This window comes from Benincasa hispida, chromosome 1, assembly GCF_027475165.1.
Source record: "Benincasa hispida cultivar pf3 chromosome 1, pf3_genome.v1.1, whole genome shotgun sequence".
Taxonomy (NCBI): domain Eukaryota; kingdom Viridiplantae; phylum Streptophyta; class Magnoliopsida; order Cucurbitales; family Cucurbitaceae; genus Benincasa; species Benincasa hispida.
Window position 1 is genome coordinate 80,630,859 of NC_143478.1, and position 26,785 is coordinate 80,657,643.

At 36.1% G+C, this 26,785-nt stretch overlaps 1 long non-coding RNA gene across 1 annotated transcript; it reads left to right on the plus strand.

The window, feature by feature from the left end:
* Window positions 1–2,124: 2,124 nt before the first annotated feature.
* LOC150038758 (uncharacterized) lies at window positions 2,125–2,760 on the plus strand. The gene is made up of 3 exons (XR_016528846.1): window positions 2,125–2,213; window positions 2,295–2,425; window positions 2,511–2,760. It is a non-coding gene; the product is annotated as an uncharacterized LOC150038758 (long non-coding RNA).
* The last annotated feature ends 24,025 nt before the right edge of the window (window positions 2,761–26,785 follow it).

Consider the following 26,785-nt stretch of genomic DNA (forward strand, 5'->3'; position numbering starts at 1 on the left):
TTCGAGGGGTTAATTACACGGCCATAATTGTATGTTTTATTGTTTTCATTCTAAAATTTTGTATGCTCCTTTTTTCATATTTGAAGATTGTTCATTGGAATTATGTTCGAGCCATTTTGGTTAATGGGTTGATCAGAATTTTGAATTTGTATCAGTACGTTACTGGGGAATTATAAGTATGTTTCTTTCCCTTTCAACTCAGGTCTAAATTTTGGAAGCTGTTGGATTTTCTTATTGTAAGTTGCTAAAAATGGAAGTCCGTTTGGATTTCTTGGATTTGCTTCAACCTGACATGTCGAGAAATATTTTAATGTGCTTGGATGATATTTCTGATATTGTCCGTGCTAGTGCCGTCTCACGGCAGCCTAACAACAATTCACCGACAGGGTGCTGTAGTTTGGGGTGGAGCAAGTACCTTTAACCGTCTGATGCACTTTGCCCACCAACAAGTTTGGTATTGTTTTTCGCTCCAGACCTTCTGACAGTGCTTGCTAACGTCCCAAAGGCCTTCAGCTTTTAATATATAAAATGTAGGTTAAGTTAATTGATTTTTCTCTTGGTGAGAAATATTTGGTGATGTACAGTAGTCATGAGCCCAGCAATCCCCCTGATGTAAATGTGGCAACTCTCTTTTGAACGTCTACTCTAAGTCTGGGAGCTTGGAATTTTCAATGGAAAAGGGATTCTTGTGTAGAAAATAAATGGAAAATGGATTTGGTTGTTAATGAAAAAACGAGTACTGATTGGGAGTAGGAATGGTTTATCAGAATGATTCCTTATTGGATTTGTAATATTTATTTGATTGAATTTGTAGGGAATTTTATATCAGATTGGATTCGTGAATCGCTTTCTGAGATTACTCCTATTTATTTCAATGTTGCCAATTCAAGTAAAGGTAGTCAGAAGGCTTACTTCTGTGTTGACGAGAAAAGGTTTATCCAATAATTATTTTTTGTTGACGAGAAAAGGTTTGTCCAATAATTATTTTTTCCTTTGTTATTAATTCTGCAATCTGTTACAATGTTATCATTGTAAATTATTTTAAACTTTTCTATATGCAGCATATTTATAAAATGTAATATATAGGGAGGAGGTCTTCTGTTTGATTTCCTTCTACAATTTGATTTTCTCTTCCATCGGTTTATATCTAAACCTTCTGAATTTTAGGTAAAATCTTATAAAGTTGTTTATAATATTCAATCTTGTAATCCTTGAAAAGTGGATGGATTTTTGACGTCTAAAGGTTATGTTTTTTTGAAACTTTTAGATATCTATGTATTATTACTTTTGATGTTTGTTGCAGTATTCAATTTTGCTTTCTTAAAAATGAATGTATTAGGGACGGTAAAGTTGGAAAAGTAAGCATACAAATGTTTCAACTTTCTTTTTGAGTATTTTAATTGGGTATTTGATTGTTGCAGGTCATTAAAGGCTCCTGATGTACCGACTTGGGGATTATTGAGGTCTATTTTTCATGTTTTAAGAGTGGCAAAAAGGATAAGATACTAGTTTTTTCTTTTAATTGGTTTTCATTTATTTTTCCTATCATTTTTACTTGCCTTTAATAGATCTTTAGCTGAGTTGGTAATTTTTATGTTGGACATTGTTGTTACAACTAGTTCTTGATTTAGTTTCTCTTTCTCATGTGTTTAACTTGTATAGATTCTTGTACTATTGGTGTATGCTGAAAATGTGTTTCTTTTTTGCTTGTTAGAAACTATGACTTCTGATGGCAAATTTTAGTAATATGGGACCTTTTTTTTTAATTTGCTGTGTTTCAAATAATATCACTAGCAGGAAAAATGTAGGAGTTACGGATTATGAGAGTTGATAAATGGAGGAGTGCTTCAACCCAATTATCCCATTGGAGATGAAGTTCCAATTCTTACCATCCTTAATTGATCTACTTCAATGAATCATGGTTTGATCTTCAATCATGTTTCATGTTTCATGTTTCCTTTTTTCTTGTATGTAAAGATATTTTGTGAAGAATTTGTATATGAGGTAGTGAAAATATTTGGGGATTGGTTTTATTTTATATTTCACTTGTTGGGTTTTGATTTTTATGGCTTGTGTAAGGCTTATTTCATGGTAGAAATTAGATTTTGATTTTTATGGCTTGTGGAACAGGTTCAAGGTAAATTTTTGGTTTTGTTGTGGTAGCATCGTTATGCTGCCGAAAATTTTCCATCGTCTTCGTATCTCATATCTAGGTAACCAAGCTTCTCTTCTTCAAGATCTTGAAAAAGAAGATTCTCTCATTTATTCAACTATTGAGTTTTCTTGTTTTGCAGATGCAACAAAGGAGTAAATATTTGGTATCGCAACCTCTTTATGCTTTTTCTTGGAAAACTTTGGATCCAACATATTCACTACAAGAATTTTGTCTTGAATGTACCATTTATGCACATTCCCAATAAACACGGTTTGTTGAATATGAATTCTTATCACATTTTCACTATCAATCCTTTGTCTTAAACCTTTTTTGTTTGTGATCTTTTGAACAACAGTGGTCAGACAAAGATGCCTATAACCAGACACTGCTGAAGCTAGGGGGCTGGTTCAAGAAGAATTATGAAGGGATCCATACTTACCAAGTGGAGAGAGACAATAATCTCATAATGTTTGAAAAATCATAATGTTTGTATTACTTGTAATTTGTATTTTCAAGGCCTGAATTATTGTACAACCTTTTAAATTATAATTTTATAGCAGAATTTATAGATTAAATGTAATAGATTTACAATCCATACATGAATAATATGTCATAGCCACAATGTTCAATGATGATGTGTCATGTTATACTTTTTGACCAAAAAAATGGATTCGGCAACGAAATTTTTTTTTTAAAAAGGACAGATTTGGGCTTCAATGTTGGTTAATAATAATAAAAAAAAACAGAGGCTTTAATGTCGGTTGGAAATTTCACTGAAGGTCTTTAATGTCGGTTGCAACCGACATTAAAGACCTTTAATGTCAGTTAAAAACCGACATTAAAGCCCAAATTTCTTCTAGTGCATGCTCGTGTATGGTTCTAAGGATCTGATCCTTACAAGATACACGGACACTGATTTCTAGGCTGATAAGAATTCTAGGAAATTCACATCAAGATCAGTGTTCACTCTTAATGGAGGATCAGTAGTCTGGAGGAGCACCAAACAAGCATGCATTACTGACTCCACCATGGAGGTTGAGTACGTAGCAGCTTGTGAAACTGCTATGGAAGTTGTTTTGCTGAGGAAATTCTTGACAGATCTGGAAGTCGTTCCAGAAATATCAAAGCCCATCACACTTTATTGTGATAATAGTAGTGTTGTGGCTAATTCCCAAGAGCCTAGGAGTCACAAGCACGGGAAGCATATAGAGCGGAAGTATCATCTCATCTGAGAGTTTGTGCATCGAGGGCACGTGATCGTCACGCAGATAGCTTCGAAGCACAACGTTTTTTATCCTTTTATAAAGGCCTTCAAGGCTAAGGTGTTTGAGGGTCACCTGCAAAATATGGGTCTATGATACAAGCCATGTTTAGACTAGGACAAGTGGGAGATTCGTACTGGGCGTGTTATGCCTTAGTTTATTGTTTGTGTACTTTATATATATTAGTTTAACTTTTATATTGTACACCCCATTAGCTTTAGATCAAGTGGGAGATTGTTTTAGTTGATACCCTAAATCTCGTAGGGTCCTATAGTTTCTAATTACATTGCACAAACATCTTATTTATTTATTAAAATATGTGACGTTTTATTCGACATTTAGTTGCATTAATCCACAAACTAATAAACTAATATCCAAGGTTATCTTGTAGCTTAAACATGTATGTAGAGACATATGGGTGGATCATGTTTAAGTGATAACCTAAATGGTCTGTGGTAGATAGATAAGGCTGGATACCTTATCCTAGTGACACTACGAGGATGGCCCACTTTGTAGATGTTACAATTGTTGTAAAGTGCTACAAATGATATGATCCTGATCATTCATGTAGAGACATATGAGTGGGGGTATTCTATACAAAGGAGTTTGTATAAGACCGGACCACGAAATGTTTAGTCTCATTATATAACGTCATTCATAATAGAAACTTACATTTCACTAGGATGACCATAGGTGACATGACCTGAATCCTGAGTGAATTGTGAACTCCTGCCTATGAAGGCGATCATTTGATTTGTATGGGTAAGAGTGGCCAGATCGTCGACTCAATAAGCCTACCATTTTGGGAATTTGTTTAATTAGGGAACTGGGAACACAGCAACACAAAAAGGAATTCACTCCTTCCTCAATGTCAAGGTAAGTAGATAAATTGCTTCTTAAGGGCTGATTCCGGGGCTTGAACAATGTGGCATCATACCCTCTCCTGGCCTGAAAGGGTATGGTCATAGTTGGACTATGATTTATTGTTCATTTAAGGGATCGGTGGTACTTAAGAAGTTAGGTGGTGTTCCATTCTCCTTGAATTTACACCTCATCACATGGTGTTTTCTATAATTTCCACCTCCGACTTAGCTCAACAAGCTCCAAGCATCCATAATTGTGCTTAATTCCTATATATTCCCACAATTTTCTCATTTTTCCAAATAGTTGACTTTTTGTTGACTTTTCCTTTTGACTTTGACCTGAGCATCCCTGATTCATCCACGAGTGTCCTTCATAAGTTTCACTAAGTTTGTTATCCTCTATTTATCCCAGGATTTCATTTTCTCCAATTCGATGAATCCATCCTCGAACCCCTTTTACCTCCCATAACTGTCTTAATTTAAAAATTCTAGACTTAATCTTGAGTGCTTGAATATATTCTCAACTTGTAAAATTCCTTGATACTCCTCCGAAAGAGAGTAATAGGAGTGATGGTCTCACATCTGACTTTGAGTTATATTGATTAGAGCTCTCGAATTTTCTGACTTAGGCATCGGAGTGTCTGTGGCCTACACCACATTGGTGTGTAGGTTTACTCTTTACTTGTAGGAGAGCTCTCTTCCCCTTCATACAAATTTATCGTTTTTGTCACATGAAGGTTAGGTGAATTTTTCCTTGGCTAAAATTTGGCATCAACACGGAAAAGCTAAAAAAGATTCAAATTGTCTTTGCCACAAAAACAAAAAATAAAGCTAGCTTAAAGTATCATTATAAACTTTTACACTGAAATTGTCATTGTATTATAATTGAACCAATAAAGAAATTGTGAAATATTCGTTAGTTTAAAGATTTGTAGAATACAGATGTCGAAGAGTTGCTTCACTGTGGAGGATCCGTTGAAACCTAAAAGCAATTACGATGCAACCTCAGTGCCAATCATTGTGCCGATTACTCCCCAAGGTTAACACAACATCCAATTTCAGGCGTGTACTCGTTGGAAGATGGATTGAAATCAAGGGAAAATAATGCTCAAAACAGGGAAAATGACATTGAAAGACACTATGTTATTATAGCTCGGTATGAAGAAGAAGCATATGAAACGGCTAGGGTTGAAAAAGAAGAGAAATGAGCATAACGAGAAGAAAACTAGTGGAAACTGAAACTTCTTAATTCCGCGATATAGAGTGTGCTAATTAAGGGCATGCACATAAATCTCGGGTCACCATGAAAGCTCTAGAAAGAGACCCTTAAACTCTTTCATAAAAGGAAGCCACACCATCACTATCACGTCAAATGCTTCATCAAGTCTATTGGAGACAAACCACTCAAACTTGAGCTATGAAGACTTTATCATCTAGTACGCCCCAGGACCAATTTCATCAAGTCCGTCAAAGACAAACCACTTAGATACTGAGCTTTGAAGATTTCATCATTATCCATTAAATCCATATTAGGACAACCCAAAGAAAGGGCTATGAATAATTTAATTGTTTTAGTTTTATCCATCAAGTCTGTATTAGGACCACCCAAATAAAGGGCTACAGATCATCAAGTTTATCGCAATAGACATCTCAGAAAAAGGGCTATGGGCCATCAAGTCTATCGTAATAAACCATCCAAATAAAGGGTTATGGATCATTATAAGGGTTTAAGTCCCATGTTCACTAATGAGTCTAAAATTATTTTCCTTATTAGTCCTTTGGTTAAAGGGTTAGCCAGACTCCTCTCAAAACTCATAAATTCTAAGGAAATAACTCCTTCTTTTAATAACTATTTCATAGCTCCATGTCTGAGATAGATATACCTCATTTTGCCATTATATATACTATTCTTGGCAATTCTTATGGCAACTTGTGAATCAGAATTCACTGAGATTGCTATTGATGCCCTCTACAATGGTACATCTTCTAGTAGATTTCTAAGCCACTCATCCTCTTGTCCTGCTAACTCTAGATCAATAAATTCAGATTCCATGGTGGATCCAGCTATGCACGTCTGTTTTGCAGACTTCCATGGTATGGCTCCTTCTCCAAGTAAGAATGCATATCTACTAGTAGAATTGACCTCGTCATTATCTTTACCCAATTTACATCACAATAACCTTTTAACACAACAGGAAATTTATTGAAATGCAAACAAGAGTCTATTGTGCCCTTAAGATATCTCAACAAATGACGAAAAGCACCCAAATGATCTTTATCTGGAATATATGTATATCTACTTAATCTACTCACAACGTATGCAATATCATGTCTAGTATAGTTCATTAGAAACACAATACTACCAATGATCTTTGCATATTCAGATTGAAACACACTATCTCCTTTATTTTTCTTAAGACTTATATTAGCATCATAAGGTGTTCTTACAGGAGGATCATCAAAGCAGTCAAATTTCTTTAGTAATTTTTCAATATAGTGTGGTTGATACAAAGAAAAACCATTTTTTTTTTTAATTTAACACCAAGTATTACGTTAGCTTCCCCTAGATTTTTTATTTCAAAATGTGATGATAATAACAACTTGATATTATTTATTACCTCTATGTTTTTTTCCAAAGATGAGCATATCATCAACATACAAACATACAGTCACACACTCTACTCCAAAATATTTTGAATAGACACATGTATCAGAGGAATTCACTTTGAACCTATTATTTATTAAAGTATTATTGAATTTTTCATACCATTATTTGGGAGCTTGCTTAAAACAATAAAGATATTTTTTAAGTTTACATATTTTATTTCTCTGATTAGCAATTGTAATGCCTTTAGGCTGTATCATATAAATTTCTTCTCCTAGATCATCATTAAGAAAAGTTATTTTTACATCCATTTGGTGAATTGGAAGTCCATGGATGGCAGTTAGTGCAATCAAGACACTGATTATAGCCATTTTTGTTAGAGGAAAATACGTGTCAAAGTAGTAATACCTTGTTTTTGTACATACCCTACTACTACTAACCTAGCCTTGTATCTTTCAATTGAACCATAAGGTCTAATTTTCTTCTTGAAAATCTATTTTCACTTTATAGGTGTACTTTCTTTAGGAAGATCCACTAAGTCTCAACTTTGGTTCATGGTTTGAGAATCTAGTTCACTCTTAATGAATTCCTTCTTTATGCTAGAGTCTATAAAACTTAAGACATCTTGGTAAGTTTTAGGATCCTTATCTATTAGATACATACATGCAAAATAATAGTCCATATCATCTATCCTTTCAACTAAAAAAGTAGTCAAAATTTTCTCAGTTCTCTATCTCTTACTTCTTCTAGATTCTATATCATGCATTCTATAAGAAGTGCTAACATCTTCAGTTTCAAGCATACTACCATAAGCTATATTATCTCAGCTTCATGCATAACACTAAAAATGTTATTGTTTTCAGTTTCATGCATACTATCAAATGAAGAAGGCATAGAAGTAGATACATTATCATAACACTGTCTGATTCAAATGTGGTCTTTTTCATTGGAAATATATGTTAAAAAAAACCAGCATCTCTATATTTATATATGGATCTATCATTGAAGCACATAAATCAATATGCAACACTATATTGAGCATAACCAATAAACACAATCAAAAGTTTTCGATCCTACTGTAGGTTTCTTGACTGTAGGATATGCTACCTTAGCCAGACATCCTCATATCCTCAGGAAATTGAGATTAGGTGCATAACCCCTCCTCGTAAGGTGTCTTATCCAGTTTTTTGTGAGGTACCTTTTTAAGAATAAAATAGGCAGAAAGCATAGCTTTCCCTCCACATATTATCAGATAGTCCACAACTTAACAACATAACATTCATCATTTCCTTAAGAATTCTATTTTTACGTTACACTATACCATTTTGCTGTGGTGAATAAGGTGCAGAAAATTTGTGAATAATGCCATTTGATTCACAAAATTCTTCAAGAGAATTATCACTATATTCACCACTTCTACCTAACCTTAACCTTTTAATATTCTTTTCTAATTGATTTTCTACTTATGCTTTATATTTAAAAAACATACTACCAGCTTCATTTTTTGTTTTTAAAAGATAAATTTTAGTATACCTAGAGAAATTATCAACAAAAGATATGTAATAATTTTTTCACCTGTACTTGTGGTGTTTTTTAAATGAGTTAAATCAGAATGAATCAATTCTAGCAATTTTGTACTTCTACACAAACAAAACATTTACTAAATTCACGTATTTCAGATGCATTGATCAATTTTAATTCTTTAAGTTTCTTAACCGATGCAATACTCACATGACCTAATTTACCATGCCACATATTAAACGACTCAATTATGTAAGTAGAATTAGAAGCATTTGCATTCATCATATTTGCAATAGGAACAATGTTCAAGACAAAAAGACCATAAGCTAGATACCCCTTACCAACAAAGTCTCCATTTTTTGTGAGGATAACCTTGTCATCTTCTAGTACAATTTTATGCTTATCCTGATTCAATAGACTTTCAGATACCAGGTTCCTATATAAGAAAGGTACATACAACACATTTATTAAGGATAAAGTTTTTCCAGAGGTTAATTTTAAAAAACCTTTCCTTTTCCAAGTACTTCTACCATGGCAGAGTTACCCACAAATACACACTCTTCATTAGTAGAGTTTTGGTAGTCTTGGAAGAACTCTCGGTTTGAGCAAAAGTGTCTTGAAGCTTTGGTGTCAAGAATCCAGAAAAATTTGTTTTCCACTAGATTGGCTTCCATAACAATAGCTATTATGTCATTTTGTTCAACAAGATTGGCTTGTAGGGTGAATCTTTCATTTGACCTTCCTTTCCTTTGATTACATTGGTAGGATTTGTGCCCAAGATTCCCACAGATAGCAAATAAATTTCTTCTTTTCAATCTTCTCACCAACAGCTTTGTGATGTCCCTTTTTTGAAAGAAATTATTCTTGCCAGGCTACTTATTGTGATTTGTGAATCTATCTTTGTTAACAGTAGAAGATTCAACCAAGTTAGCACCAACTGCATTTAGATTTTTTGAAATTAACATATCTTTTAGGTTCTTAGTTTCTTCCGTGTGCATGTGACTAATTAACTTCTGAAGTGACAGATCCTTTTTTTTTTTGTTTCAGATGGTTTCGATATTCACTCCAGGATGGGGGAAACTTCTCAAGCAGCACATTTACTTGGAGAATTTTGCATATCTTCATACCTTCAGATAGAACGTTTGCTACCAAGTTTTCATACCCATGGATTTGGACAACAACAGGTTTCTCGTCAGTCATTTGGAATTGTATCCACTTTTCGACAATGTACTTTTTCCGTCCAGCATCATATCCTCCGTATTGAGACTCCAACGTGTATCATATTACCTTAGGTGATTTTTAGACCACGAGCAGATCGAACATGGGGTTTGTCATATGGTTGAGCAGATGGCCACAGACTGTTTTGTTGTCTTTCTCATATTTATTAGAATCGATCTCGGAGAGCTATCTCGGTTGGTTAGAAACAATGACGGGTTTTCTGGAAGATTCTAGATCAATGAAAATAGATACCTTCTTGGTAGCAATAGTGCTTTTGTGGTAGGATATAATCAACCTTCAGCTACTCGAAGAAGATCGACAATTTTTTAGACTAGTGGCGGTAATTCGCTTTATCAAGTGGTTTGAGCGTGAATAGATCGGGGAGGACCTTATTGTTCTTGATCAAGATCTTGAGAAAATAATTACTTTCAGAATGTAGAATACAGATGTCAAAGAGTTATTGCACCATGAAGGAACCACTAATGTGAATCAAAGGAAAATAATGCGAAACGTATTCCGTGGAAGAATTACTTTTCTTGATCGAACAGGGAAAATAATGCAAAGCATAAGAGGTACGTTAAAAAGAAAATTTTTAATATCGAAACTCATTTAATATTAAAATGGATAAGTAATAAACAATCATTTCTTTTTCACGCAAGCGCGGTTATCCAACCCATCGGACGGATAGACGACGATGGTGGTAGCACGCTCATAGTGAAAGGGTTATACTTCCACCACCACCACACTTTGGTATTCTTGGTATTTATATCTTATAGGCATTGGTTAATTATCCAATGTGGACAACATTTTTTTTGAGTTTCTATATAAATAACCTAAACATTAAATCCAATTTTCATAATTGTCTGAAGTTACTATATTTTACATGAATGACCTAATGGGTCTCATATTTTCACAAAACTAGGGGTCTAATTACTAAGATGCCCCTACTCTCATTCATTCATAATAAGAATAAAATAAATTAACTTAAGAGTTACAAATGATGTATTATTTACTTTCCTTAATGATGTGTATTTGAAAGTGAATTAGAAAAGGAAAACTTTCCTTGCAAACTATGCATGATTTTCCTTCTCTCACCATTAATGACGACAACCCTACATTTAATGTGGAGAGAAACCATATATACCTTTGTATATTTGACTAATATCAAAATATGATCAAATGCACCAGATATTATATATATATATATTCGAACCCTAAATATATATATGAAAATACATTATATACATATGAACAAGCATTACATGATACTTTTGAATTATCTATAATCTGATAGCGTAATCTATATGGAAATCGGTAGGAGGAGACAAAAAAAAGGTAAACATATGAAAAATCAAATTCATCAAAAAGTCAAATGAAAATTTAAATAAAGTTAAAAAAAATAAAATAATAATATTTTCAATGTACAGAGATGAAGGTTAAATTTGTCTAAAAATTTATCTAAAATACCTTTGTGTAATAAATCAAATTTTTAGACATGTTTGAAATATTTGATGTAGAATGGATTATTCGCGTAAACGTTTCCCTTTTAACTTTTCCCATGGACTTGCCCTTGAACAAATCGATTCGATACTTTGTAGTACTTGTGGACACAAAACACTATTGAGAATCTTTAGATGCATTAAAATTTCACTAGTTCTTTTCAGAATATATATACATATAGATATATAAATAGTTAAGAAACATGAAGCGTTTATTTATTAATTATTGGCTATATATATATATTAGTTTGAACTAAGAAAAAAAATTGGGTAAAAATTGGGTACTTCTAAAAGTTTTATTAGACATAGTCACAGATAAAATTTGTAAAGTGAAAGTAAACATTCAAATAGTATTACACATAGTTAGAAGTAATTTTGAAATTGTTGAAATAACTTTTATAATATTCCAGAATCACTTATTTTCATAATCAATTTCAATGATATGAAAGATAGTTTAAGTTTATAATTTTAGTTTTTTTGTCTATTTAAATATATAATTTTCAAAATTACAAACTCAACCATTGAGCTTTGTAAGAATCTATGTCTAGACACAAAATTAAAACTTTAAAGTTCTATTAAACATAAAATTTAAAATTATTTTTACTAAATAAATCATAAACTTGTTTGAGATTTGTCAACTTGTAAGAGTTTTTTTTTTTTTGTATGCATGACCTCTTCTCGGATGCATTTATGTTTTATGACTCTTCCCTCGCAAACCTATGAAATATAACCTTCTGTTTACGTCAAAAGGCACTTCCAGCGTTCACATTCATATCGGGTTGGGATGAACTGTCCAGTCTGACCACTTTTCCAAAGCCCCAACTCGATTTTGAAATAAAAATACGATGAGTATTTTTCACATTTTTTCTATCCAACATCTGATCATGGTAGGGAATCCAAGCTCAGCTTGACAGCTTTTACAAAGCCCTAACCTAATTTTAAAGTGAAAGTGCCAAACGTGTTATAAGTGAGATTGCGACAATGATGAATGGACCAACTTGACCGTAGCTTAACCCTGATTCGATGCCATAGCCCAGCGCGACGTCATCTTTTTCATTTCATGCCTTTTCCATTTAGCATCTATTCTCATTAGGGATGTATAAACCAACTCAATGGTTTGTTGACGTCTCTATCTCGTTATTAAGAAAAAAAATAGAATGAAAAGCACATTTGAATGTAAGCATGAGGCTATAGCAAGTGCATATAGAGAATCTGAATTCAACATGTATCGGGAAGAATTACGTGGATTCAAGAATAGGGTTGGACACAATACCTGGAGAACATCGGATTAGAATGATGGACCCAATCGGGCTGGTCCGTTTATCACTATTGCAATCTTACTATAACACATTTCACGCTTTCATTTTAAAATCAGGTTAGGGCTTTGCAAAAGCCATTCGGCTGGGCTTCGATTCCCTAGTGCGATTAGATGTTGGATGAAAAAAGAAAGTGAAAAATATTCATCACATTTTTATTTTGAAATTAGGTTAGGGCTTTGACAAAGTTGTTGGGTTGGAAAATTCATCTCTAACTCGATATGAATGTGAGCGCTAGAAGTGCCTTTTGACGTAAGCAGAAGGTTATATTTCATAAGTTTGTAGAGGACGGGTCATAAAACATAAAGAAGTTCGAGAAAAAGTCATCCAAATGACAAAAAAGAATGAAAGAAAGAAAGAAAGAAAGCCATCTTTTAAAGGAAATTTGGGCCATAATGCCAAATGACCCTAAAAAATGTCAAATAACCCTCCGTTGACATCATCACCATACCAGACTATGGGAATTGCCCTTGACGATATTGGTCTTGCTCTCGCTTCACTTGATCTTGCTCTTGTTGTCACCTTCCACCGTGATGTGATTGTTTGTCAGTATACGAATGATTTGACAATTTTCACGAAATCATCTGTCTAAAACCTCAAATCGTTAATACACTAAACATATAATGGTAAATTCTTTAAAATATAAACTTCATTTGAACTTTTATTTTGTTTAACGGATTTTTCAGAACGAAATGGAATTTTCTAGAACGTGGTTTCATTGGTGTATATTGGAACGTGGTCTAAAAAAAGGTATTAAAATAGCATAACGAAAGGAGTGGGAGGGTGGGTGAGAGCGATAATTACCGAGGCTCACAAGAGTGAGAAAGCGCGAGAGTGAGAGAGAGCGATAGTGAGAGAATGCGAGAGCGAGAAGGAGCAACAACAAGAGTTGCAAGAGTGAGAGAGAGCATGCAAGAGCAATGGAGAGCAACAACGAGAGAGATCCAAAATCAAAATTGTGTATTAGACGATACAAATCTGCTTGTACAACTTGTTCTCTTGCTTTTTAGGATGACAGAAAAGTGTCTACTCATTTGATATGAAGGTGATTGGAATGATAATCAAAATTTGTATATTAGAGGCGAGCTAACAGGAATTATTGTGCCTATTACATTAAAGTATGAAGAACTTAAAGCTCACATTTACAGGGTTACAAATGTAAATTCTTCAGAGTTTAATGTTATCATTGTAGGAAATCAAACACAAGGATTTTCATGAGCAGTGGAAAGGATCGTTCCAAATTCTATTTGAATTGAACACTAACAATTAAAGTCTTAAAATGGAAACTAAAAGGTCATGAACAACAATAAATTACAGCATGCTAAACAATGATACAAAGGATAGATGATGCATACTTTTGAAGAACCATTCTTCACAAATCCCTCGATCAATCTACAAGCATCCAAGAAACAGCAACGCTTGGACGCAATGACCAGACTGCTACCAACAGCACGAACAACGAACACAGCCTCCACGAACCCCATGAACAGAGTCAGGATTGTAAGATTGTATCAATAGTAGTGGAAGCACAAGGATCATCTAAGCACTCAAATTCACTAATTTTGGCAAAAAATAAAGCATGCTTTTGCAGAAACAAGTGAGTTTCAAGACATACCTCTTGTAGAACTTCTTCAAAGGTCCTTCACCAGCTGCTATCTTCTCCAAATCTTATTGTAGACCACCTCAAGATCTTTCCAACTATCCTCTTGGTACTCTAGATTGAGTATAGAACTCAAAACAAGCTTGAATCAAGGATAGAAGGAGAAATGCTCACTGTAGAAAATCAGCTGGAGAACTCTTTCTTCAAACCAATTTTTCTCTCAAAATCTCTATAGATTGCATGCACAATTTTCATTCCAATCTTTTCATTATATTGCAGATCAACATGCAAAAAAAAAAAGAGTTGCATGAGTTGCAGCTCATGCTTGGAGAAGATAAAGCTAAAGAAAATTCTTCATGTGTGAGCAACTACAAAGATGGATAATGGAAAAACTCTTTTTTTCCATTTAGTGTTTTGTTTGTTTGTTTGTTTGTTTTCTCTTTTCAATTTTATCATAAAATAAAAATTTTGATTTTAAAAAAGCTATTTTGATTTTGAAAAATAAAAATTAATTAATTTCATAAATTAATTATTAAATAAAACTTAATCAATTTAATATCAAATATTAAATTAATCTTAACACAAATCCATCTTTATATATTTAAATCATATTTAAATATATATATATATATATAAATTCTCCTATTTCATTTAATACTCAAATTAAACATGTAATTATATCTCACATAATTACTAATTCCTTTAATTCTAATTTGAACGATTCAAATTAACTTATCACGCTATTCAAGAGCTAGTCCGTTACAAGCTAATAGGAGGACCTCGCAGACCTACAGATCATGGGCTCCAACGATCCGAGATTAATTGGTTAAACTCATTGGACCAAATTAATCTCCATTCGTTAACTAATGGGTCACTCTACTAAAGCCCATAGTTGCACTCCCCTCACTGTAGATATATTATGACCACATGATTTAACCATAATCATCAAGTCGACCCTTCACAGGTTGTTCGTAATAACGACTGTGTCAAATATCTGTTACCCTCAAGATTACGTCTTATTCCTTAAGTCCCTACTGATCCTCTAATGAAAAATTAGTTTGTGATCCAATCACTAAACCAAACTCTCTTAGCCCAGTGAGAGGGTGGGGCCCCTTGTTCAAGATCTGGATTTAGTACTTGAGAGAACAACCTTTCTCCTATCCCTAAATCGGGTAGGCGTGAACTCCGTCTTGCACCCTATGTTCCCAGCTATCTATCCGGTCTTACCCCTGAAATGGGAGTCTTATTGAGCCAACGCTATTAAGCCAGCCCTCAACTATGCAAATCTAAGGGTAATCCCGAATAAACAGGAGTTCATAGTTAGCTCAGGATTAAGATTGAGTTACTTAGATCATCTAGGTGAAGTAGTCGGTCTTAAACAGTAAACATCGTTATAAAGTAAGAGTGACTTATTTCTTGGTCCTGATCTTATGCAAACTCATTGCATAGGATGCCCCCACTCCTCATGTCATAACATGTACGAATTAGGATCACATTGTATGTAGCACTTTACAACTCTTTGTAACAACTACAGAATAGATCGAATCCAATGGTGTTACCAGAATAAGGTACCCAACCTCATTCACGTACCATAGATCATTTTGACTATTTACTCAAATCTAATCCACTCTTATGTCTCCACATAAAGTTCAATTACTCATACAATAGTCATGAGTCTTAGTTTATTGGATTTAGATTTTCATACAATTTATGAGATCAATAACAAGTATATTGATAATAGAAAATGTTTATTATTTTACAAACTGCAAGTTTTTAACACATAAAACCCAACAAGGACACCACCACAATAGTTACCTTGGTATTCTCGATGTGAGAATCCAAGAGTTGTGGGCTCTGTATGATCTTTGCTTGAGAAAGAGACTGAAAGTCTATGATTGAGTAGACGATCGAGCAAGTGGGAGATAATACACTATCTATCGTTTAGAAGATGTGCTCAATCGTTCAGTAAACGACAGCCTATCGTATAGACTTAGCCACTTGATCGTGTAGCTACGATTAGCTGTATGACTATCGTATAGTCAAAGGTAAGTGATCGTTTAGTCTTGACACAACTATCGCTTAGTGAAACTATTTCATTTGATATCTTATCTGTGAGTTCTCTCCAAATGAAGTAACTCCTAATTTTAGGAAAACAATTTTCCTTTTATCTCAATGTTACCATAAAATGACCAATAACCTCCCACTCAATCGGTTATTAGAGAAAAAGAAATTAATTATTATATAATTAATATATTCTAAATAAATATGATAACCAACATACCATATTATATTTATAACCTATAGTTTTAATATTTCATTTAATGAAACATACAAACCATAGTTCTTTTTCTATTTTATGGCACTTAATGTAAATCATAATTGATGTATCTCATACATCACACCAATTATACCACATATAATTGAATTTCCTCTTGTCAAATCAACCCCAAGAACTAATTCTCAACTTGAACCCATTGAGCTACCAAGGGGACCTTATGGACCTATAGCTTGAAGCTCCAACGGTACGTGAATTACTGACTAAACTCTTTAGTCACAGGATCCACCATCCATTAACTATCGGGCACTCCACTAAAGACTGACAACTGCACTTTTCTCACTACGTATATATTTTTGTGTCCATATCTACCGATCAACAATGCGATAACCCTTCACAGATCGCTTGTAAGTATAGTTGGGCCAATTTACCATTCTACCCCTATAGTTACATCTAACTCCTTAAGTACCATTGATTCCTGTAATGAACAAAAATTCATAGTCGTACTATGACTGGGTCCTCTCTTCCAAATAAAGGATGTGGCCACTATGTTAAAGACCCGAAATCAGCCCTTAAGGGAGCAATCTATCTGCTTACCCCTTCTTCGGGGAAGGAGTGAATTTCATCTTGTGTAACTAAGTTCCCAATTCCCAAATCAAACAAATCCCCAAAAAGGTAGGCTTGTTGAATTGGCAATCTGGCCACTCTCACCCAGATTAATCAAAGGATCGCCCTCATAGACAAGAGTTCCCAAAACACTCAAGATTAATGTCATGTCACCTATGGTCGTTTTAGTGAGATGTAAGTCTCAATTATCAATGGCATTATATAAAGAGACTAATCATCTCGTGGTCCAGTCTTATACAAACTCTTTGTACAGGACACCCTCACTCGCATGTCTCCACATGAATGGTCAGGATCAGACCATCTATAATAGTTCACAACACTTGTAAATCTCTACAAAGCGGGTTGTATCCATAGTATCACCAGGATAAGGTATCCGTCCTTTGTCCTTTTACTACAGACCTTTTAACTTATTACTTAAGGCATGATGCACTTGTATATCTCATATACATGTTTAAGTTTACATAAAATAACCACGAATCTTTGTTTATTGGATATGAGTAAATGCAAATAAAATTACTCTTAGTTTATTAAAAAAATGTGTACAAAGTTTAGAAACTACGAGACTCCAGGAGAATTAAGACACCAATCCCAACAATCATGAGGGTTCAATATAAGCTTGACCTATAAAGTCTTACCACAGTACATACGAAACGATGGTGATGTTCGTTTCCTTCTTTTTCAAGAAGAACTTTGTAGAATTCCGCTATTTGTAATGCTAAAGTCTAACCATGACAAACATGTGAATAATTTATATTAAATACCATAAAATAGAAAAAGAACTATGGTTTATATGTTTCATATGATGAAATATTAAAACTATAGGTTATAAATATAATATGATAAGTTGGTTATTATATTTATTTATAACATAATAATTATATGATAATTAATTATTATTTTTCTCTCATAACTGAATTAAGTGGGAGGTTATTGGAAGTTTTATGGTAACTGTGAGATAAAAGGAAAATTGTTTTCCAAAATTAAGTTGATGATTCATTTCGGAATAATCTCACAAAAAAGGCTATCAAGTAAAAAGGTTTACTAAGCGATGGCATAGAGAGCATAAACGATCAAGCTATGAGTTTACTATACGATAGTTACTCGCTTAATCGTTGCTACATGATTGAGTAGCAAAGTCTATACAATAGGCTTCAACTTTCTAAACAATCGAGTATTTCGTCTATACGATAGACAACCCTCATCTCCCCCTAACTCGATCGTCTACCTTCTGCTTTCCTCAATCCAAAATCATACAGAGCCCACCACAGATATATTTCTGTGTCCATCAAATATAACCAATCAACAGTACGATAACCATTCACAAATGCTCGTAAGTACAGCTGAATCAATTTACCGTTTTGTCCCTGTAGTTACATCTAACTACTTAAGTACCACTGATCCCTCTAATGAACAATATAACATAGTCCGACTATGTGTAGACACCTCTCAGGCCATGAGAAGGTGTCTGGCACCACATCGTTCAAGCCTCGAGATCAACCTTTATGGGAACAATCTATCTACTTACCCCTACTTCAGGGAATTCCATCTTGTGTAGCTGAGTTCCTAGCTCCCAGATCAGACGAATCCCCAAAGTGGTAGGCTTGAGCCAGCGATCAGGCCACTCACACCCATGCAAATCAAAGGACCGCCCTCAAAGAAAAGAGTTCCCAACTCACTCAGAATTGAGATCATGTTACCTATGGTCATCCTAGCGAAGTGAAGTCTCTGTCATGAACAACGTTATATAAAGAGACTTTAACACTTCGTGACCAGGTCTTATACAAACTCTTTGTATAGGACGCCCCTGCTCGCATGTCCTCACATGAATGGATCATGATCAGACCTCTGTAGCAAGTCACAACACTTGTAACTATTCTACAAAGCGAGTCGCATCCATAGCGTTACCAAGATAAGGTTTCCCTCTTATATCCATATACTACAGACCATTTTGGTTATTACTTAAGACATGATCCCATTGTATGACTTCACATAGATGTTTTAAGTTACATAATGACAACCAAGGATTTTAATTTATTGGTTTGAGGTAAAGCAAATAAAACATCCAATGTTCAAAGGAAATAAGTGAAGAAAATATCATATATTATACATCACAAGTGTTTGTTCAAAACTATGTTTACAAACTACAGGACACGAGAGTTTAGGGCATCATCCCCAACAATCTCCTACTTTTCCTAAAGCGAGTGGGGTGTACAAATAACTAGTACAAAATAATATACTAAGGCACTAAGGCGCAGTACAATAAAATCTCTCACTTACCCTAGTCCAGTCGCGGGCGGTCCTATGGACCCATGCTCTGAAGGTGACCCTCAAACACTATAGCCGTGAGAGCCTTCATAAACGGGTCAACAACATTATGCTCTGAAGCGATCTTTGTGACGATCACGTCCCCTCGATGCACTATCTCATGGATCAAATGATACTTCAGCTCAATGTGTTTGTCGTGCCTGTGACTCTTGGGCTCCTTGGAGTTCGCCATAACACCACTATTGTCACAATAGAGGGTGATGGGCCTAGACATGTCTCGAACAACTTCCAACTCTATCAGGAACTTCCTGAGTCAAACGACCTTCTTAGTAGCTTCGCAAGTCGCTACATACTCGGCCTCCATCGTGAAGTCAACGATGCACCTCTGCTTAGTGCCTCGCCACACTACTGCTCCTTCGTTAAGAGTAAAAACGGACTCCGAAGTGGACTTTTAAGAGTCCTTATCAGTTTGAAAGTCATAATCTTTGTATCCAGTAAGGATCAAATCCCTAGTTCCATACACGAGCATGTAGTCCCTCATTCTCCGAAGATACTTAAAGATGTTCTTAACTGCGGTCCAGTGACCTTGGCCTGGGTTAGATTGATACCTACTGACTATTCCCACAGCATAGCAAATGTCTGGCCTAATACAGAGCATCGCGTACATCAAACTGGCAACACATATGCATATAGGACCCATCTCATCTCCTCAACCTCTTGAGGCACATTTCCTTAGAAAAAGTGACTCCATGCCTAAATGGTAATAGGCCCCTTTTGGAGTCCTGCATCGAGTACTTGAGCAACATCTTGCCAATGTACGATGCCTGAGATAGTGCTAGCAATTTGTTCTTACCATCCCGAAAGATCTGTATACCCAGAACAAACTGAGCCTCTCCCAAATATTTCATTTCGAATTAGGTCACTAGCTAGTTCTTAACTGCAGTCAGTAGTCCTAAATCATTCCAATGAGTAGGATATTGTCTACATACAACACTAAGAAAACTACTGAACCGTTGACGATCTTCTTGTAGACATAAGGCTCATCAACGTTTTGGTCAAATCCATATGATTTGATCACAGTATCAAACTGAATATTCTAAGATTGAGACGTCTCTTTCAAACCATAAATGGACCAATTCAATTTGAAAATTTTTTCTTCTGACCTTGGGCAATGAATCCCGCGGGTTGTGCCATATAAATGGTCTCCTCAAGATTGCCATTCACAAAGGCCGTCTTGACGTTCATTTGCCAAATCTCATAATCATAATAAGGGACAATGTATAGGAGAATGCGGATCGATCTCAACATGGAAATAGGCGAGAAAGTCTCCTCATAGTCAACTCCCTCCACATGGGTATAACCCTTTGCCACAAGTCAAGACTTGAAGGTTTGCACCTTCTCATCAGCACTCTGTTTCCTCTTGTAGATCCATTCACAACCTATAGGTTTTACCTTATTAGACTGATCTACAAGATCCTATACTGAGTTGAAGTATATCGAATCCATCTCAAGATCTAGTGCTTTGACCCATTCATCCCGGTCAACATCCTTCATTGCCTTCTGATAAGACAAAGGATCCTCAACGTCGCCATCGGCTACCATAGCCAGGATTTCAATGAAACCCAAATAGCGAATGGGTAGGTTCGTAACCCTCCCACTTCATCGAGGTTCCCTAAACTCTTGAGGTGGAACTGACCTACCAGATGAACTATCATCAACAACTCTTGTTGAAGAAGCAAGCCCTTCAACAACTCTTGTTGAAGTTTCAGTAGTTTCGTTGAAAAGTTCATGTAACACGACCGTACTATGTGGACTATGCTCCCTACATCCTCTTCAAGGAAGGTAGCATCCATGGAAACAAACACTCTATTTTCTGACAAATCATAAAAGTAACTCCCTCGTGTACCTTTGGGATAGCCTACAAAGAGGCACAACCTCGACCGTCATTCCAATTTCTTTGGATTGGCCTCAAGCACATGTGCTGGGAAACCCCAGATACAAAAGTGACGTAAACTAGCTTTACGCTCGTTCCACAACTCTAGAGGTGTTCTTGCAACATCCTTGGAAGGAACACAGTTGTGTATATATACCGCAGTTTCCCTTGCGAAACTCCAAAATGAGTCTGGTAAGGAAGCGTAACTCATCAACGAACAAACCGTGCCTAACAAGGTTCTATTTCTCCTCTCCACTATACCATTCTACTGAGGTGTACGGGGCGCTAAGAGTTGAGAAACAATTCCATGTTCTATCAAATAATCCTAGAACCCGGAATCCAAAAACTCTCCACTTCGATTCAATCGAAGTGTCTTAATCCATCTATCCAATGCATTTTCAACTTCAACCTTTAATTCTTTGAACATTTCATAGGATTCAGACTTCCGTTGCATCAGATAAACATACTCATACCTAGAGTAATCATCAGTAAACTGATAAAATACTCATAGCCTCCCCTGACTCGCACATTCATAGGACCACAAAAGTCAGAATGCACTAATTCTAGAGGCTCTTTGGCTCGATAACCTTTTCCAGTAAAAGGTCTTTTAGTCATCTTACCCTCAAGGCAAGATTCACACACCAGTAAAGAATTTTCTTCTAACTGACTTAGAAGGCCATTCTTTACCAACCTCTCAATCCTATTGAGATTGATGTGCCCTAATCGAAGGTACCAAAGTTGGGCATTTTCTTTTGGAGAAACACGTTGACATTTATTTTGAGTTACGACAGTTTTAAACATCTCTATGTTATGGAGGGAACTTAATGCTAATAGTCTTAGCACATTTAAGTTATTTTCCAGTTTTGCTGTACAAATTTCTACTCCATCTTTATGAATAAACACTTTATCCACATTAAATTGAAGAGTATATTTACATTGTAGCAAGCACTTTACAGAAATGAAGTTCCTTTTCAACTCAAAGCAAGCACTTTACAGAAATGAAGTTCCTTTTCAACTCAAGAACTATAAATACATCTTTTAAAACAAGAAATATATTCTGTAAATTCAACTGGATTCCTCCCTCTACCACAGCTGAGACGACGTGTCTGGTGCCTATTTGCATCGTCATCTCACCAACCTCCAACTGCTGCCAGGATCTAATCCTCTGAGAAGAACAACAAACATGATTAGTGGCATCCAAATCAATAACCAAGCAGAATAATCATTCTCCACTAAGCAAGTTTCTAACACCAGTAAATCATATTTACCTTTGTTCGCCTTGGCCTTGGCCTTGGCTGCCTTCCTTTCCTTCAGCCAGCGAGGTCAATTCCTCTTCCAATATCCATCCTGGTTACAGTGGAAACACTTTCCCTTGTCAACCAGCGCCGGATGCCTATTCCACTGGGCGATAGGTGGCGGGTTAGCAGGTGTCTTTCCCTTCCCTTTACCACCTTTCTTCTTCTTCCACTTTCCAGTGTTTGAAGTAGAAGGTGTAGACTTCATCCGTAAGGTCGAACCTTGATGGAACGTCTTTGAAGATGAAGAAACATTTGCCTTACTCTCTTCTTCTTCTTACTTTTCAGTAAGGTTTGATAGGTCTGCAACTCGTTGAGGAAAGTTTTAAGGGTATATTCCACTTTGTTAAGAATCGCATTGATAACAAAGTGGAGGAAGCTTTTCAACAATGAATGCAGAATTATGCTAACCTGATTGCCCTCATCAATCCTAGACCCATTCATCTCCGCCACATTGAAGTGGACCATCATGTTAAGCACGTGTTCACGAACAGAGGTGCCTTCCTCCATTTTGGAGTTGAAGATGTATTTAAAGCTTCGTACTTGAGCTGTCCAGACGGTTGTCCGAACATCCCCCATAGGGACTCCATGATCTCACGGCTCATTCTTCTTGGCCAATACGTTACTAAGACTGGTCAAGATATAGGCTCGGGCCTTCTCGTTCACCCGTGTCCATCGCTCGTACGCGTCCCAAACATTTCGAGCGGGGTTAGAAGATGGAATAGTAGGATGTTCCTCCATAAGGGAAAACATAAGATCCTCAATGATTAGTATTGTCATGATCATATGTTTCCAACTAGCGTAACTGTCGCCAATTAATTTTTCAGTGTTTAGCAAAGCAATAGTGGTTGTAGCCATTTTAAAACCGTTGCTGAAAAAATGAACAAACTTTTATAAACCTTTTGCTAAACCACATTTTAACACCAATTAGTTTTAGGAAAATAATTTCCAAGTACCCTAAGTGATAAGACTTCTATTTTGCAATGATGCCCCAGCGAGCAGGACAAATCACCAGTGGGCTGATCAGATGCCCCTTCACTGGGATGAGACATTTGTCCACCATTTGTCCAGAACTATTAACACTTAACAATTCTACGTAAATGTAACCCCACGTTTTCGACCACAAAGTCCCACCCTAATACGCCCACTGTAGGCAAAAAGCATATTAGGACAATAGGCTTAGTAACCTTATCCTATTCAGAGGATCAAATAAAGAAACGTACAAAATTGCCATCTTATAGCGGGAAACTCCCAGGGTGCCACGATGCAATGCGTAGAAACTTTATCCAACCTAGCGAGAGAGACTGTGGGATATGTTGTCGCACGTCTCGCTCCCACTTACTATAAACATTCTCTCCATCCGCCTTGATATTGACCTACCCAAACACCATCCTTTAGGGAGACACTCTCAGGGTGCCACGAGGCCAAAGATAGATCTCACGGTGTGGACAATAAAGGGAGAAACGTGAGAGGTTGAAATGAAGCATCAGATGCCCCAAGTACCTCTCATTGAATGTTCTACCTAGAGGTTCTTAACCTAGACAATTCAGCTACTAATTTTAGTCTGTCATTTTATTCGCTCAAAAACAACTTTTGTCTTTGAAATGAAACAAGTTCAAGTAGTCACATTAAACTATTTAATGGACTGTCCTTAACCTTGCATCATGCATCAAATCTATCTAATTCACCTTTCCAAGTAGGTTCCCAGGTAGGGGTGTTCTGTTTCTATCACCTTAAATACCCCAACCTAGAAGGAACCCACCTTAGACAAAAGGTCCTTTCTAGACAAAAGGTCCCTTTAACCTGGCCCTGATACCAATTGAAGGAACTCTTATACAAGAGTACCTCTGAGCGGAAGCGGATCGTTCCAAATACATTGCGATAGAATTTCCATATTTATAATCTAACAGACAAGATATGCAATATTCTACAAATTACTGGCATATGTTCAAACTAAAACAAGAGAACAAGAAATACGTACCAGTTAAAGAACCTTTCTTCACCAAAAATCGCTCTCTCCAAAGGGACTGCTTCTCTCACTCTTGCTGGAACGTCCAAGCAATCGTTCAAAAAATCTCCAATCGTCTACTCACGAATAGCCTCCACACAAACAAAAAGAATGGGGAAAACACCACCACTTAGAACCCTTAGTATTCTCGGTGTGAGAATCCAAAGAGTGAGCTTTGTTGGAATTTGGTAGAGGGTAGGAGGAGAGGAAGATTGTATACAACGACCAAGCAAGTGAGAGAAGGCAGTGTCTATCGTATAGACAATGCTTGATTGTTTAGAAGGAAGTACACGATCGTGTAGTAAATAGGTTGCGATCGTATAGACGATCGTTTAGTAATCGCTCAGGCACTAGACAGTCGTTTAGAAAAACTTAAGCGATCGTTTAGAAAGCGGCGCACATGTATACGATCGTGAAGCAACTTTGAACTATCGTATAATCTCTCGATTAGCTAAGCGATAGGCAGTATACACTTTTCTTGAACGAATGATCATTCTCTTTGCAAAATGTAAATGATTTTAATTTTATTCTTCAGTTACAAAAAAAACTAAATGAAACCTCCCACTAACACATGGTTACGGAGAAAACGCGACACAATTATCCTATAATTGTCCAATTAAAAATAATAAATATAATCATATTATAGTCAATAACCTATAGTTTAATATCACATATAAACAACAGTGTTTTCTCCTCCACTAGATATAAATCATATTTATATCCATTTTCCTCCAATTAATGTATCTCATACAAAAAGTCAATCATATCATATATAATTAACTAGTTCAATCATATCATATATAATCGAACTCCCTCTTGTCAATTTGAACAGTTTAAACTGACCCCAAAACTGATTCTCAACTTGAATCCATTGAGCTACCAAGGGGACCTTATGGACCTATGGCTCAAAGCTCCAATGGTATGTGAATAGCTGACTAAACTCTTTAGCCACGAGATCCACCAACCGTTAACTGCCAGGCATTCCAATAAAGATCGACAGCTAAACTCTTCTTACCACAGATATATTTCTGTGTCTATCGGATATAACCAATCAACAGTGTGATAACTCTTCACAGATACTCGTATGTACAACTGGGCCAATTTACCGTTTTGCCCCTATAGTTACATCTAACTTCTTAAGTACCACTGATCCTTCTAATGAACAATACAACATAGCCTACTATGTGTGGACACCTCTCGAGCAATGAGAAGGTGTGTAGCGCCACATCGTTCAAGCCCCAGGATTAGCCCTTAAGGGAGCAATCTATCTACTTACCCCTGCTTCAAGGAAGAAGTGAATTCCATCTTGTGTAGTTGAGTTCCTAGCTCCCGAATCAGACGAATCCCCAAAATGGTAGGTTTGAGTCGGCGACTTAGCCACTCACACCCATGCAAATCAAAGGAACGCCATCAAAGGTAGGAGTTCCAAACTCACTCAGAATTGAGGTCATGTTACCTATGGTCATCCTAGTAAAGTGAAGTCTCTATCATGAACAGCGTTATATAACGAGACGTTAACACTTCGTGGTCAAGTCTTATACAAACTCTTTGTATAGGACGCCCCCTCTTGCATGTCCCCACAAGAATGATCAGGATCCGACCATCTGTAGCAAGTCACAAGACTTGTAACTATTCTACAAAGCGGGTCGCATCCGTAGCGTTATCAGGATAAGGTTTTCCTCCTGTATCCATATACTACAGACCATTTTAGTTATCACATAAGACATGATCCACTTGTATGTCTCCACATACATGCTTAAGTTACATAATGACAACCAGAGACTTTAGTTTATTGGTTTGTGGTATAGAAAATATCATATATTATACATCACAAACGTTTGTTCAAAACTGTGTTTACAAACTACGGGACACGAGAGTTTATGGCATCATCCCCAACAATCTCTTACTTGTCTAAAGAGAGTGAAGTGTACATAAAACTAGTACAAAGCAATAACCTAGGGCACTAAGGCCCAGTACATAAATAACTTCCACTTGCCCTAGTCCAGCCACAGGCGGTCCCATGGACCCATGCTCTGAACGTGACCCTCAAACATTGTAGCTGTGAGAGCCTTCGTAAACGGGTCAGGAACGTTGTACTCTGAAGCGATCTTCGTGATGATCACATCCTCTCGATCCACTATCTCGTGGATTAGATGATACTTCTGCTCTATGTGTTTGTCACGCATGTGACACCTGGGCTTCTTGGAATTCGCCATAGCACCATTATTTTCACAATAGAGGGTCATGGGCCTAGACATGTGTCGAACAACTTTCAGCTCTGTCAAGAACTTTTTGAGCCAAACAGCCTCCATAGCAGCTTCGCAAACCGCTACGTATTCGGCC